Raw genomic sequence first — 15580 nt, 5'->3', positions numbered from 1 at the left:
GCCTGTTGCTTTTCTTTCTTTCTTTCTTTTTTTTTTTTTTTAAATTTAACATGGATGCACAGCTTCTCCCCCAATTGAAATAAACTCTACAAAACTCAGATACTATTAATAATTCACCTTATAAGTTTAAAGAAAGTTACTAGTGAATATGTAAGTGGTTCAGTTTCTTTTTCAATAGACACAGTAAATCACGCAAAAACTTCGTCAAGCATTCAACGATTCCTCTTTTACATGGTGCTCAGCAGCTATGGGTCCTGGGCCTTCCAGGTCTTCAGTTTCCTAAAGCCTTATCTTTACCTCATTTCCTCTTAAGTCGTTCAGTTTCTTTAAAATGGCAACTATGGCTGCTCTTTATTGAGTTATATGCTAACAACCTATCTACTTAGGAAACAAACAAATCAAGTAATGCATTCAAAGCAGTATGAACAACATGAAGTCCCATTTTTAAATTGTTAAACTTCAATACTCATCACATATTTGGGTTAAAAAAAAACCCATAAAACTTTGACAATTCTATGGTAGTTTTTGTTCTTTTTAAAATGTTTTTTTTTTTTTTTTGATTCTTTGTGACTTTCACACCATGTGCTTCAGTCCCGTTCAGTACCCCATCCCCTCATATCCACCCTTCACTCTTGCAACTTTCTCTCCAAAATAAACACATAACACAGACACAGACACAGACACAGACACAGACACAGACACAGACACAGACACAGAGACAGAGACACAGACACAGACACAGACACACACACACAGACACACACACACACACACACACACACACACACCCCACAAATAAAAAAACAAAGCATAAAAAACATCACTGGCTGCAGTGCTTTAAGCTGTGCTCGCCTCTCACAGGTGGCAGCACTCAAGAGCCTTTGCAATGAACATATGCCAGTAAAGATGTGTGGACAGAGGGATAGACCGTGGGACACACTGTGGCCTGCTACAGCTTCCATGATGAGATGTGAGGCCAACTTCCCTAAGTGCTGCAGCTAGTGATGGACAAGGCCAGCTTACCCACTTTCATGATCCTAGGGCCAGCTCTCCTGTCACAGGTAGCAAGGGGTGACGTGGGCATCATACCCAACCCCATGCCACCTCATGGCAGACGAATGGTGGGGCCAGCCCTCCCTCGCTCTCACCCTGGAGGCTGGTTCATTTGTAGCCTCTCACACAAGGGCAGCCTACTGTGCTGCCCAGGTGAGGTTAGGGCCTGCTCTTGGGGTCAGCTCTTCCCTCTGGTGGCAGTGCAGAGAGGTGAGGGGGCAGCCCTGTTTTCCCAACTACCAGAGTCAGCTCTCCCACACTCAGGGGGCTGGCTCACCCACACCCCTGCCACCAGGGCCAGCTCCACTATGATGCCTGAGCAAGGAGCATGGCTTGCTCTCTTGAGTGCAGTCACTGGTGAGAGGCAGAGCCAGCTCTGGCCAAAACACTGGAGCCAGTGATGAAGGATGGGGCCAGTTGTAGACACCCCCTGAACATCCACATCATCCTCATAGGCTGCCCCCACTAGGGACTTGCCCATATTCTTTAGTGGTAATATGAACAATGGACATCTACACTGACCCCTGCCACTATGTAGCCATGGACTCAGACATGGTGTTCAGCAGCAGCCCAGCCTGAAACCTCAACCATGGCCCCAGATGGTGCCACTGGCCATTCAAAATACACTACTTCTCTCCACCCTGGAGTCTCCAGTTCTCTCTCTCTCTCTTCATAATGCTCAAGTTGCTTCACTTCTCTTCTTCTCCCATCTGACCACCACACATTTGCACATTGTGGTTGTTTCCACTGCCAGCTGGCCATGCAGCTAGCAGGCTGGTTACATCCTCCATCTCCCTGCATGGCAGGGTGGCACGTGGATGTCTATGGTCTGTGTCTGCTGTTCACAGGATGGCAGGTCTGTGGATGGCATAGCGATTGCAGGTCTCTTTCGGTCTTCCTCCTCTCTGGATATGCAGCTTGGTGGTAGGCAGGGCTTTGTGTGTTTATGGCCTACCTATGCTGTGGGGTGGAGGGCAGGCCTATGGGCATCTTTCCCCTGCCCTCACCTTATGGCATGGCAGAATGCAGGCCTATTTTCCTCCTTCTGTGTTGTGTTGCCTGGATCTGGCTTGATTTTTTGTGTGTCCTAGGTATAAAACAGCTTTGGCCACCAAGCCAGGCGTCAGGCTAGGGTGAACAAAGGACCGCCAACTGCCCCTGACTGGTAGAAGAACATCAGCAAGGCACTTCTTTGCCCAATGCCAGGGGTGTTGATTTCATTTTGTTCTTTTGTGTGTGTGTGTGTGTGTTTTGTTTGTTTAAGACAAGATCTTGCTATGTATATAGCCAAGGCTGGAAGTTGAGATATCCCTGTCTGAGGCTCACAAATTTTGGATTATAGGTATCTGTCATACATAACTTTGTAAAAGAATGGTATCTTATGAGCAGCTGAACTTTTGCTGAGAATGATCTACTGTTATATTATATGAATGTGTGTGCATATATATGTATGTATCTCTGCATTGTCTGATGGCAGGAAGGCTACATATTCCTCTGGCTAGTGAGTGGTTTGAAGGTTCTAACAAATCCTTCTGACACTGCAATAGTAGTTACCTTATTAGAAAAACTGGCATGATTCTATTAGAAAACCATTTGTAGAAATGCTTAAATTTTCTTTGTATCATTCATTGCCACAGAGCATCAAACATGGCAAAGTCCCACAGGAAAAAAAAAAGGCCATTCATTGGCCAATGGGAGTCTGAAGTCACTGCAATAACAAGTACTCCTAAAAATACAACTCCAGAGTACCCAGTGGTGGGTGGGCTTCATCCCCAAATATAATCTTTAGTAACAGCTGTCAAATAATTAATGCAGTTAATTAGCAAAAAATATTAAAATGTGGTTTGGTAGCTTCATTTCTTCTTTTTCCTGAAAAGCTGTATCCTGTGTAGTGCACAGAAGTGAAATGATATCATCAGAAAACTGACATCCTAACACAATGACAGATGAAAGAAATGTCATGTAGAAAGTCGAAATTATCATCACACATTTCAGAGAAGCCTTTAAAACATCAATTTGACAAAACTGGCTTAGGGGGAGTGTTATTGTAAGGCCCCCATGAATGGAGGACCTCACCCAAGCCTCAGGAATTCTCGGCCACCCATTAACTCACAAGATACCGAACTTGATGCAATCAGCAAGAGGTATATTTCGATCAACATGTTGAGATCAAGACCTGTAGCCCATGCAGGGGCAATGGGGTCTGACCCCGGGGCTTTGGAGACAGAGAGAATTTAAAGCCAAAAATCACAACTCAGGGTGGGAACCACAACCCAGGGGAAGTGAAGGAGGGTTATTGGAGAGTACCTGTGGAAAGTCCCAGCCCATTATTCAGTTTGTGACAGGGTCCAAGGAACAGTCATGGGGAACATTTTGTATAGACTATTCTCAAAGAGCCTATTCGTAATCAACCATCTATCTTGTGGTCAGCCAAGTTCCTGAAACACAGAGCTCATGACCAAGCTGACCTGCACTCTTGGTTCTGCCCAGCCTGCTAGGAGATTTTGAAATTTTTTAACCCTTTCATTATAAATTATTTTGTTTTTTTTTTCAAGGTCAAATAAAGCAATCATTATCTGTGATATAGTAACACTGTGCGCTGTAATAAGGACACTGAAAATGTTATACCCAATTAGGTATTTTTGTTTGGGAGATTTCTAAATTTTTAATACTTTTTTTTTTGACTTGCCAGTAATGCTATTATCCTGTTAGAGAAACACTCTAAAGATGCTAGATTTGGAATTTAATAGCCATGTGGGTCTATCCTGAGCTCATCACTTACTACTTCCTGAACCTGTTTTCTGGAGTATAAATGACAGCTAACAATATCTAAGTTGTACGGGTTGAAACAGAACAGGATCATGCAGCCTAGAACATTCTGCATGCTAGGTTGTCACAGTTGTTAGCTGTCTCTGAGTGCAACCGTCCTTCTCAGGAGGGGCAGTTGTCCAGGGAAATGGCAGCATTCTTCTTTATTGTTAAAGTACTTTCTGTTAACTCTGTCAGTAACCACAGTGAGCTATTTTGATAGAAAAGTATGAGACTGAACTGTGGGATATGAAAGATTTCATGGCAGTTTGAGGGAGCCCTCATTTTATTTTCACTAAAGGACAACTGCTACCTCCTATGACAAACTGTGTACCATAGGAAAATATATAGAAAATTATATTTACAACATTTAGGAAGGTTAGTCTGTTACTTGAAGGGAAAAAAACAAAGTGAGGCGAGAAATGGGAACGATGATCTTTAATGGGCAACAGATTAGAATATATTTGCATCAAAGAATTAGATCTGCATTTGAAGGCTGAAACCAGAGACACTAGCAGGATTCAATCAGGAACTGAGTAGTTTTATTAAATGGTCTAGATGAGGAGCAGAGAGCTTCAAAGCCCCTGTGGAAAAAATTTTCTTTATAGCTTCATTGCCTACTGCAATTAATGCTTAGTGTGCACTGTCAATTTTAAAAGAAAAATTACCCATCCAGCTTCCTTTAGCCCACTAGCATGCACTTCAGAATATTTCCTTTAAAAACATAATTCTGCACAAACGCGTTCCCACTATCCTTCAGCCCCCAATTGCCTTCAGAACTTAAAAATCACGCACAAGCCATATTCAAGATGTGTTATCTCAAGAAAGCCCAGACCCCAGGCAGGAGCATCATTAAAGTTTAAGTCCACATCCTCCTACAGATCAATTTCAGCAGAACCAGAAAAGTATATTATGATTTCTTTATAATGAAACTCAAAATATTCAGAAAGAAATCGGGGCAGTTCCAAGGATTTTGTCCAGCGGCCAGTTTCACAGACCCTTTCCGGAGCCGTGGTCCCTCTAGGAGAAGGGTTGGCATTCTTTCGGTCGGTCCTGGGCTGCTGGGCTCCGCGCAGCAACTGTCCTCGCGGGTCGCGGTCCCCTACCTCAGCGGCCGACCAATGGCTGATGACTCTCGCCTCGCCATCCCGCCTTCCGATGCCAACGTAACCAATAGAATTAGCTGTATGGAGCCAGTAACCAATGGGAAGTCGGGGAGGCTGAGGCCGGTCCTCCCGCAGTGCAAGCTGGGCCTCCGCTCCGTTGCCGGGGAGCCGAAGCCGCCGAGCCGCCGACCGCAGCCGTGGTCCCTACAAGTGAATGAGTTCAAATTCCCCGCAGCCACAGTCTACAGCATCCGGGTACTCTAGGTCTCGGACCGTAGCTGTCGGCCGAACTCGGGGATCGGCCGATGACCCAGGCAGGAGCAGAAGGTGCCAGCTTGGAGGGTGAGGGGCGGGCCGCAGCCGAAAGAGAGGAGGTCTGCGGCCGGGGGATGGACGTGATGGGGCGGGGCGGGGCGGGGCGGGGCTGTACAGCTGATGCGGCTTTGGAGAGGAGTGAGAGAAAGTTGAGAGGGTGGGTTTTGTTAGCCCCCCAAAGCAGGAGGAAAGCATGTGCAGACGGATCCAAAGAAGAGCGAAATTACCGGAAAGAAACCTCTGGAGGCTGGTGGAGATCGGGATGGGAAAGGAGGGCGCGCGGTGCCTTTGAGAAACTCTGGAATAGTCTAGGATGTTATTGTTACACTGTTGTTAAAGTGGAGAGGTGCTTTGGTCCAGGCTGTGGATTACACTTATTCATCATTGAGGGATGGAGTGGAGCGAATAGAGGTAGTTAGCAAAACCTACCTGTTGGCGTGACTGAGTTGGGGTGAATACAGATGCCTTTTGTTTCGCGCTAGCTGAACAAGGGAACAGTGTTTCCCAGTGTGAGGGGCTGGTCCAGTTCACCCGAATGCAAATTATTATTCACTTAATGGACTTGAAAAGTACTGGCATCTTTGGTTGGTAACAAGTTACTACTGGCAGTATTTTTCCCCCAGAGGAGGGGTGTAGTGAGTAGCAGACACAGTGTGATGATTAATTTTATGGAGATATTTGTCCCTGTGTTTGGATAAGTGGGGTTGGGGCTGTGGAGGAAGGTCTTATGAAAGCAGATTTTCTTTTAGGATTGATTTTGTGTGTGTGTGTTTTCCTGTCATGGACCAGCTCATGTCTGCACATCTCCATCCCGAAGTTTGAGGGTCTTAGCTCTTCACCCAAACAGAGTATGATTGACCACATACATGTTTATGCCCGCATTCAGGATTAGATAAATGTCTTTGGGATCAACAGTTATAACTTAGGGCGTGGGAGATGATTCAACAGTTACTCTCCCAGAGGTCCTAGGTTTGATTCCCAGCATCCACAGGACAGTTCACAACTGTCTGTAACTCCAGTTCCAGGGAATCCTATGCTGTCTTCTGGCTCTTCTGGGCACCAGGAACTATATACATGGTGCACAGACATGCATGCAGCAAAACACCCACATAACTAATAAACAAACAAACAAATAAACGTAAATAAGTAAGTGAATTTAAAAACTCATTTAAATGATGAGGGTTGGGGTGGGAGAGCTACAGGCATCAAGGGGAAAGGTAAATGGAGGGTCTCATTTTTCTCGTGCTTATTAATTCTTTCTTGTTTCTTTCTATACTCCAATTTTATATTACTATTTACAATATTTCACCCCATGGTTGGTTGCATATTGGTTAGTATGTTTATTAAAATGTATGGCAGAAAAGGTGCATTTACTTCAGTTCTTTAAACTGATAAACTGTCATCCAGACATCAAAAGCAGTTGATGCCTTTGGAAAAGAAGTATTTCCAAAGCTATATCTCTTTAACATCACAGTACTACTTCTGTAAGGCTTGCTGGGAAAACACTCAAGCAGTCCTTCCTATTGTCAAGTTGTGGGGACACCCCCTCCTCTGCCCACAATTCAGTCCTCCACTTTTTTTATCCCATAGTTCTCTTGGCCAGCTCCATCCTTCCTGTTTGCTTCTGCTGTCTATAACTTATTAGCACACCCCCAATTTTGCATCTCTCCAACTTCTATGTAGGTGATTGTAGGTACTTCCGAGTGGATTATCCTGCCCACAGGTACCCCAGACGCAGTATGTCTGGGAAGCCCCATGCAGCTGGATGATATCATTTGTATCCAGTTTTATAAGTCAAAGCTCATCCAGGTTCTTCTCATATACGCTGCACTTAGTCCATCACCAGGTCTGACCTATTTGACCTGTTCAATATCTCCAGCGTCACTTTGAAGCTCCACATCCCTAGCTGTGCTACTGCAGCTCAGACCTCTGGTTCTTGGGTTAAGGAGGACCGTTGTAAAGGTCATGTCTAAGAGCTTTAACCTTCTAAAGATCCTTTGTTTCTGTAAGCAAGCTGCGTGATCGTAACCTCCCCCATCCAGCCTTACTCATTGCTTACTGATGCTCACAGCCAGTGTCAGTCATTTCAAACCAGACTGTCCCATATTTATATAATGTAAAGTACATATTCAATAAGCATACAAAAATATAAGCAGGTAAAGTTAATTTTAATATATGGTAACTGGATAATTCAAAATATTGTTTCAACACATAACCAATATAGAAAGATTGTTAAAGTGTGTGTATGTATTAAAATTTCAAAAGCTCATGTTCTCTGTGTGTAAAAGTTTTTGATTGCTATACAAAGAACGTGAATTTCATGGCCCTGTTGTCCTCACTTCCTGTAGACCTGTCCCTCCATTCTCATCATATATAAGTTGATGCCTGTATTCCACATGGAGGACACATGGGGTATTTGTCTTTCTGGGCCTGGCTTACTTAAATAACCCGAGCCACCTTTGGTCCCATCCATTTTCCTGCAATGTGGTATTTACAGGTGATACACTGGCGTTGCACATGTCTACCTTGTTTTCTTTACATAGCCATCTTCTGATGAACATCCAGGCTGGTCCATATCATGGTTACTGTGAGTGGTACAGCAGTACACATGGAATTTCCACATACATACTCCACTTGCCATGTAGCTCAGGTCTGATGATCTACGTTTCACGTGCTTAGGAACTATTTGCAATGTGAAAATATGCCATTTGTTGTTGTTGTTCTTAGGCGGTAGCTGACTTGGTACAGGGACCAGATTACACACTGGGTTCTGGAGTTAAAGGTGTGACTGCTGTGCTCAGTCCTTGCTAAACCGCATTTGCCACTGCTCATCCTAAACACCTTTCCCCCACATAATGCTGTGCTTAACCTCTTGTAATACAGGAAAACAGAAATGGGCCATTGTCTCTCTGGAAGCCTCCCAGCTTCCCCCTGGCACCAACCTTGGCTCTCATTTCACCACCTCTGCTTCCTTTTACTTCAGACCTGTGTTCTGTTGTATTGTGTTTCTGTCTTGGCTCCGAACTTGTTCATGTGGGGGAGACAGCGGGTTTTCACTCATTTTTTATTTCTAACTTATCTGATGTGCAAAGCCTGACACTTGGTGGACATTGAACAAGTGTCGATCCACTAAACTTTGGGAACACACACTACAGTTATGCTTTCATTTGGCTGACTATTTAAAATGCTGCTTAAAAGATGCTGATTATGTGGGAGATATGAAGTCGAGCGTTTGCTGTCCTCTGACTGATCGGACTTAAACATCCAATATGGTTTAAAAGGTTTTAGTATTTTAAAGTTTGATTTTAAACACATATAGTTTGATTTTTAAAGAAGAAAAGATCTCTTGTGTGAATAAAATAATGTTTCTGGAAATATGTAGAAGCATGTGAACGGAGTGAGGAGACCGTGGGTTTTAATCTTTTCATGTTCTGTGTAAATCAGTCTGCGTAAATCAGCTACAGTGTGGGAGCGGCGCCGTGCTCTTTACCTCTACCTCATCCTTCTATACTTTTCTTTTTTGAGGAGACAAAGCTCCTTATTTCCAAGTTTTTGCTTTGTTTCTTGTCCTTTTCTTGTCCTGTTGCCTGCCTGAGGTAGAGGTAACCAGGGAGCAATGTTGTATACACAAAACCCAGCCCAGGGTTTGTTAGGGAACCAGCGACGCGTTCGTTTTTCAACGTTTGGTTCATGGACTCAGGTGAGCCCTGGGACGGTGCTCAGACACAGAGGTCTCTACAGATCGCAGTTCACTGCAGGATCCCTGAGAACCTGGATCCGAAGGAGACGTCCCAGCACTGAAGTAATCTTGGGTATGTTATTTCCTGTGTAACCTGTATTATTGGAGATTCTTGTTTAAAAAATTTACTTTTAGATAAAAAAAGTGAAATGTTGTGGAATTGATAGTTCCCTGGCCTTACTATAGGAGTGCTCTTGGCCAGTTTTAGGAAAGTAACTGTTCTTAGAGATTGAATTAGCAAGGCATGTATATGTGTATGTATATGTGTATGTATATGTGTATGTACATGTATATCTCTTAGCTAGTTAAGTTTTTCATCTAATGAGTATATCAAAGCATCCCACCCCACCCCTCAGCGACAGGAGAAACAGATAAAACACATTCATTCTTGGTCACAGTGACTACTTTAGATGAGTTGGAAACCAGCACATGGAGCATAAGTCTTCAGGGTTCTGTTAAGCTGCACATTTTTTTTTTTTAAAAAAAATTGAAAATAGATTTTTTTCATACAGTATATTCTGATTATGTGTCTTCCTCCTTCAATCCCTCCTCCAGTCTCTCCTCTTCCCCTCTTGTCCAAATCCTCTCTCTCTGTCTCTCTCTGTCTCTCTCTCTCTCTCTCTCTCTCTCTCTCTCACACACACACACACACACACACACACACACACACACACATTAGAGAAAAACAGGCATCTAAAAAATAACAGTAAAGAAAGATAAAAATAGCCAAACCAACCAGAAAGCAAAACAAACAGAAGAAAAAAAAAACATTAAAAAAAAAAAAAAGCACAGAGATGCACACAATCCCACACAGAGAAATCCCATGAAAACACAAAACCGGAGGAAACCATGATCTATACACAGAAGCTCTGTAAGGGAAACAGACAAACATATTAAAGCCCGACAAAGCATTATGAGACAAAGGCCCCCCAAAGATGCCACTTTGTATTGGTCACCTACTGCTGGGCAGGGCATGGGGCCAGCCCTTAGAGAGTTGTTTGTAACCCACCCCTCTCCCACCCCCCACCCCCCCCAACGCTGTGAAACTCTGTGGGAGAAAACTAACTTTTCCTTTGCAAGCCCTTATCAAATGGAGATAGCTTCTGGGTTAGGGCTTAGAGTTTATGCCCACTTACGCTCTCAGTGCTGGGACCCCATCAGGCCCAGGCCTGTGTAGACCTATACATGGTTCCTCAGTCTCTGAGTTCACATGTGCGGTCTGCTGTGTTTAGAAGGCCTTGTTTAGAGGCTCCATCCCCACTGGCTCTTAAATCCTTTTGCCTCCTCTTCCACAGGGTTCCATAAGCTACACATTTTCTAAAGAGAGGAAATAATTATAATTATACTATGTCTAAGCTAGCTGTGGTGGCTCACTACAGTGAGTCCCATCACTTGGGAGGCACCAGGAGGAACCAGGGACATCTTCAGTTGCATAGTAAGTTGAGACCCTGTCTCCAAACCAGAAATACTAGTCAAATAGATATAAATGCAGGTGAATTTTGCTGAATTTTCTCTGAAGCCCTATTAGATTTCTCAGTTATTTAAATTAACCCAAAGATTTCTCGTAGTCAACAGCAGAGTGTTCCTAGTGCTAGTGAGTTCTGTGTAGACAGTGAAACAGACCACAGAGTAGTGTGCCGGGATTCACTGTAATAGAATTCATTCCGAAGGTGACCTTTGTCCTGAGACCACGATGAGGGAGGGAGTCAGGAAGGTCTAGGCGGAGAGTGAAGCCAGTACAAGGTTTGGCAGGTGGGAAGCACAGAAGGCCATTTGTCCCAGGGAAAGAGATGAGAGCAATGACCTGACAAGGCTGGGGGAGGAAGCAGAGTGCTAAATCTTGGGCAGCTTTGACCATAAGGAGTCAGATGCTCTTAGGAAGTCTTTGAAGTGGATTGAGCAGGGGAGCCCCGCTGTATAATCTCTGCTCCAGGTTGCTATTTCTGGCTGCTGCATGAAGAATTAACTGTGGGAATGAAAGTTGGCTCTCAGCAGCCCGTGCAGAAGTCCAACTGAGAAAAGATGGTGGCTCACTCCCGGGCAGTAACAATGCAGATGGTAAGATATGGGTAGAGCTGCAACACAGCATTTGGAGGCTAAACAGTCAGGCTGTTTTGGAGATGACTTAGAGATGTGAAGAGAGAAGGACCCTGGTGAGCTTAGGTTTGTAACTGGAGTCATTTAATAGAGAGAGGACCCGTAGGGAGGTCAGGAAAATAAGTAAGAGTCATGGGATGGAGGCATTTTAATTTTGAACATGTGAATTCGAAATGATTTGTTCAATAGGAAGAGGAGGTGTTTGAGTCTGAAAGTCAGCTGTAGAGGTGGCCTAAGGATCTGGAGTGTAGATAAGGGAAGGGAAGCCAATGGGGATGGCTGGGACATTGAGTGTATAAGCTGGGAAAGAAATTGTTTTCTGAAGGCAGGTAGTAATGCTGTGAGGTCAAGTAGGAATGAGATGGGATGCAGCACTAGGGGTCAATTCTATTGGATGTAGGACGATCACTATTATTGGATGTAGGACGATCACTATTATTGGTGATCTTGACAAAAGATGTCTCAGGAAAACATGACTAGTGTAGGTTTGAAAGCAAATGGTTGCAAGTGGAGATTCCATTTCAGATTGCAGATGACTCTCTGGCTTGGAAACTTAGGCTATCGGTGCAGCAGGACATGGAGTAGGGCATCTCCTCCTCCATCAGGGCATTTCCAGTGACAGGAGCCTGCCAGTAGGGGGCGCAGTGGCAGGAGTACAACCCTGAGCACCGAGAGAGTGTGAGAAAGAAGCCAGGTAAAAGGGTTAGTTTTCAAACGGGGCAGAAATGCATCTCCAGGATTACCAGGGTTAGGAGGGTGAAATATGGGATAGTTACAGATGGGATGGGCATAGTAAGTAACAAAAACTAGATAATTGTGCTAGCATGCCAATTCTATATAGGAGCGGCTTTTATTGTTCATAGACATCAAGATATTTTTAGTAAGAGAATGAGCATAACAAATGACTCCCTGAAAGTTAAAAGTCAGAGGAGCAGTGCTCCAGGGCAGAGGAGCAGTGCTCCAGGGCGGAGGAGCAGTGCTCCAGGGCGGGGAAGCAGTGCTCCAGGGCAGAGGAGCAGTGCTCCAGGGCGGAGAAGCAGTGCTCCAGGGCGGAGGAGCAGTGCTCCAGGAGTTCTGGAGAAAGTGATCTGACCTGGAACTCAGAGCCTCTGAAAGTGTCAAGTGTGAGGACAGAAAGGGACTTAGAGCATCCCCTCCCCTGACTTTACATGGAGCTCCGTGCATAGAACTTCTTCCCCCCTAAATGGTATATGGCCTTTCCGAGAAACCTATTTAAGGATATAGACCGGTAAATGATTATGGAAACTAATAAAGATGACCCTCAAGGATCATACCGAAGAGATGGCCAGGACTCTGATAAAAACAATTCCATATTAACAGCCGTGTGTCAGGTTTAGAAATAAACTAAGATAATTTAGAGTATGAAATTCAAGAACAGTGTCAGAAGAAGAATGAAGTGGATTCAGGCTGTTGGTAGCATGAAAAACTAGTATTTGTTAGGAATACAATAACAGGCATGCTTTTTCCTCTCAGCCAAAAAAAGGCTAATTATTCTAATAATAATATATTCTAAAATAAAAGGCTTTAAAATTAGCATGTAGCTGAATGTCATGGCCATCGAAAATGAAGAGTGAGTTAAATCCTCATAGTCCGTAAATGTAGTTCAGGAAATAGTTCACTAGCTTCACTTTGTCCTTAGGGATGTGTTCTTCTTCAGCCCCCACCTGAAATCGAGGATGGTGTAAAACCCTGCATTGTCTATATTATTTATAGTTTATATTCCTAGGATAAAGTATACCTTATGAGCTAGGCATTTGATTAGCAATATTAACTAGAACAATTATAAAATACTATAATAAAATTATGTAAATATAGTATTTCCTTGGAATATCTTGTACTATAGGTTTCAGTGTATAATAGTCTTTGGGGTTTTGTTTGTTTATTTTGTTTTTTCTTTATTAAGAACTTTCAACTTTTTCACTTAAAAAGTTTACATGGCTCCCTGACTTCACCCATTTAGACTATTAGTGTGCTGGCTGGCCAGCTGGCTGTTGTTCACAAAGAGGAAGAACACACAGAACAGCACACTTCCCTCCTCCCGAGCACTCACAGTTAGACCACATAGATTCCTCCACCCTGCTTCCCACAACAAGTACTTTAAAGGCTTATGCTTTTTATGCTTAGTCTCCCGTCATCCATGGTCAACTGGGTCCAAAATTATTAAACAGGAAATCCCAGAAATAAACGATGCAGTTTCTGATGGGCCTCTTTGCACATCCATCTGCAGCATCTCTGCTCCTCTGCCTCAGAGCTTCCTGATAGCCACAAGCTGGCTATGACATGAGTAACGGTCAGGTAGCATAGACAGTGTGGATACTCTGGGCAGGTAGATGATTCACATCCCAAGATGGACAGAGTGTGGTGACAGGGGATGTTATCATGCAGTTTACAAGTTACAAGTTGTTTATTTCTGGAGCCTTCCATTTAATAATTTTTGATCCAGTTGACCATGGATGATGGGAGATTAAACATAAAAAGTATAAGCTTTTAAAAATACTTGTTGTGGGGAGTAAGAGTTGGATAATGGGGTGTAGGAATTTTTTCTGATTTAACTGTGAGTCCTTGGGAGGAGGGAAGAAGACTGTTCTGTGTGTTCTTCCCCTTTGTGAAGACCAAGCTGGACAGTACTTTAATGGTCGGGGAGATACATCTTTAAATCAAATAACTAACTTTAAATGGAATGCACTTACTTGTGTGTTAGTTACTGAATTGCCCTGTTTAATCCTCAAGAGTTCTCTCGTTGTGCTGTAAATAGTCTCAGTGTGTGGATGGCAGAGGTGACAAATCGGGGGACGTTTGTTTATTTTTAGTGTATATGTGTGTGTACACGTGAAGGCCAGAGGTTGACATGGGGTTGCCTCAGTCACTCCCTACATTTTCGTGTGAGGCCGGTATCTCTTACTGGACCTAGGACTTACCAGTTTGGCTGTGCTGGCTGCTCAGTAAACCCCAGCAGGGATCCTCCTGTCTCTGCAACTTCGGTGGCGTTGAGATGTTGGAATGGTTCAACAATGGAGTTGCCGGAGAATTCTGAGCACTTGTGAGAAAACTCCAAGAGAACGAGATGAGAGTCTTCTGACCTCAATTTCTTCAAAACACGGAATAGTTGTTGGAATGCGTTTTTGTGTTCCTCCCGAGTGTGGCAGATAGGAGTGAGTTTCCTTCAGATTACTCATTAAAACTGGCTAGTATTTGTTCGTGTGCCTCTATGGAGGAATGTTTTGTTTTGCCATGTGTGTCTTGTCCTTGTGATTTCATACTTTATGTGATTGTTCTTGATCCTCAGAGTATACACTGTCTGAGGCTCTGAGTACGGTTGCCTATTGCGTGAGACGTCAAGTGGTAAACCGTTGGGATAACTGCTGTGTGCCTCTGCACCTGGCGTTTTAAATACGGGTGCGGTCCAAACTCAGGTCGTCATACTGGCATGGCAGCCTCCTTTTCTGACTGAGTCTTCTCTCCAGGCTCGGGTTGTGTTTTGTTTTCTATGTATTAGTACTTTGCCGTTAGAACTATTGATTTCAGATCCCTTTGATGAATTTTCAACACCTGAGGTTGGCTGACATTAATACATCAGACTAAGATCAAAGTATTAAGTTTTCAGTGGACATACAGTTCAGTGCTAAATTATGTACCTCGCATGTGCAAGGGCCTGCATTGGCCCCCAGGGTTCTCTTTTCCCCTCTCTCCCTCTCCCATACACTCAGAGACACCAGAGTATCATGACAATGAGAATGTTCTCCATCATCATGTTCCTACAGTTGCTAACTCTTGACGATCGTTCTTCTCTGTCCTCTCTGGGTTATTCTGAAGCAAACCTTAAACATCATTTAATCTTATTTGGAAGTAGTTAAACAAATATCTTTAAAAGGCAAAGATTCACAACAAATAAAACCTACACAGTTGCCACTCACCCAAAGCCACAGTAATTCCTTAACATCTACTGTCCAGCCAGTGTTTAAGTTGGCTCAGTCTTACGTTCTCTTATGGATGTTGTTTGAGTTGCAGTAGACACGGCACCCATAGGGCGCAGTCTGTGATTGTTTCTTAAGAGTCAGTACACACGCAGCATCTTGAGCACAGAATGGTCCGCTTGCAGCTTGTTCATGAAGATCTTTTATTGCATGGCCACCACCACCTGCACTTTCTGTAAATTGGCCTTAGATTTGGAGGCTGGGGCAGGAGGACAGAGTTCTTGAGAGTTTCGTCCCCACAGGAGGTACACGTCTGTGTGTTTCTTTCCTATGGTGTCCCCGCTGATAACGATCGTTTCTGTTTCATTGTTTCATGAGTGGTTGCAAAACAACAGAGTTCTAATGTTGCATTTTAATATTTTCTTTCTACTGTTTGCTAAAAATAATTCTATAAAGAAGTGTTTTATCTCGTCTTATTTTGAGCTACAGCTCTGGTAGCGGAGGCAAGGTACATGCCTGCTGAACCC

General features: G+C 43.8%; 1 protein-coding gene and 1 pseudogene across 1 annotated transcript in view; one reads left to right on the top strand and one right to left on the bottom strand.

The window, feature by feature from the left end:
* Nucleotides 1–2131: 2131 nt before the first annotated feature.
* LOC117693929 (small nucleolar RNA SNORA48) lies at nt 2132–2264 on the bottom strand (annotated as a pseudogene).
* Nucleotides 2265–8957: 6693 nt separating this feature from the next.
* Nucleotides 8958–15580, top strand: part of Lca5 (lebercilin LCA5) — a 41312-nt gene continuing 34689 nt past the window's right edge. Inside the window, 1 exon segment of the mRNA XM_076918029.1 lies at nt 8958–9094. The gene's annotated coding sequence lies outside the window, so the exon portion shown is untranslated.

This window comes from Arvicanthis niloticus, chromosome 21, assembly GCF_011762505.2.
Source record: "Arvicanthis niloticus isolate mArvNil1 chromosome 21, mArvNil1.pat.X, whole genome shotgun sequence".
NCBI classification, from domain to species: domain Eukaryota; kingdom Metazoa; phylum Chordata; class Mammalia; order Rodentia; family Muridae; genus Arvicanthis; species Arvicanthis niloticus.
This window is presented reverse-complemented; position numbering and strand designations above follow the sequence as displayed.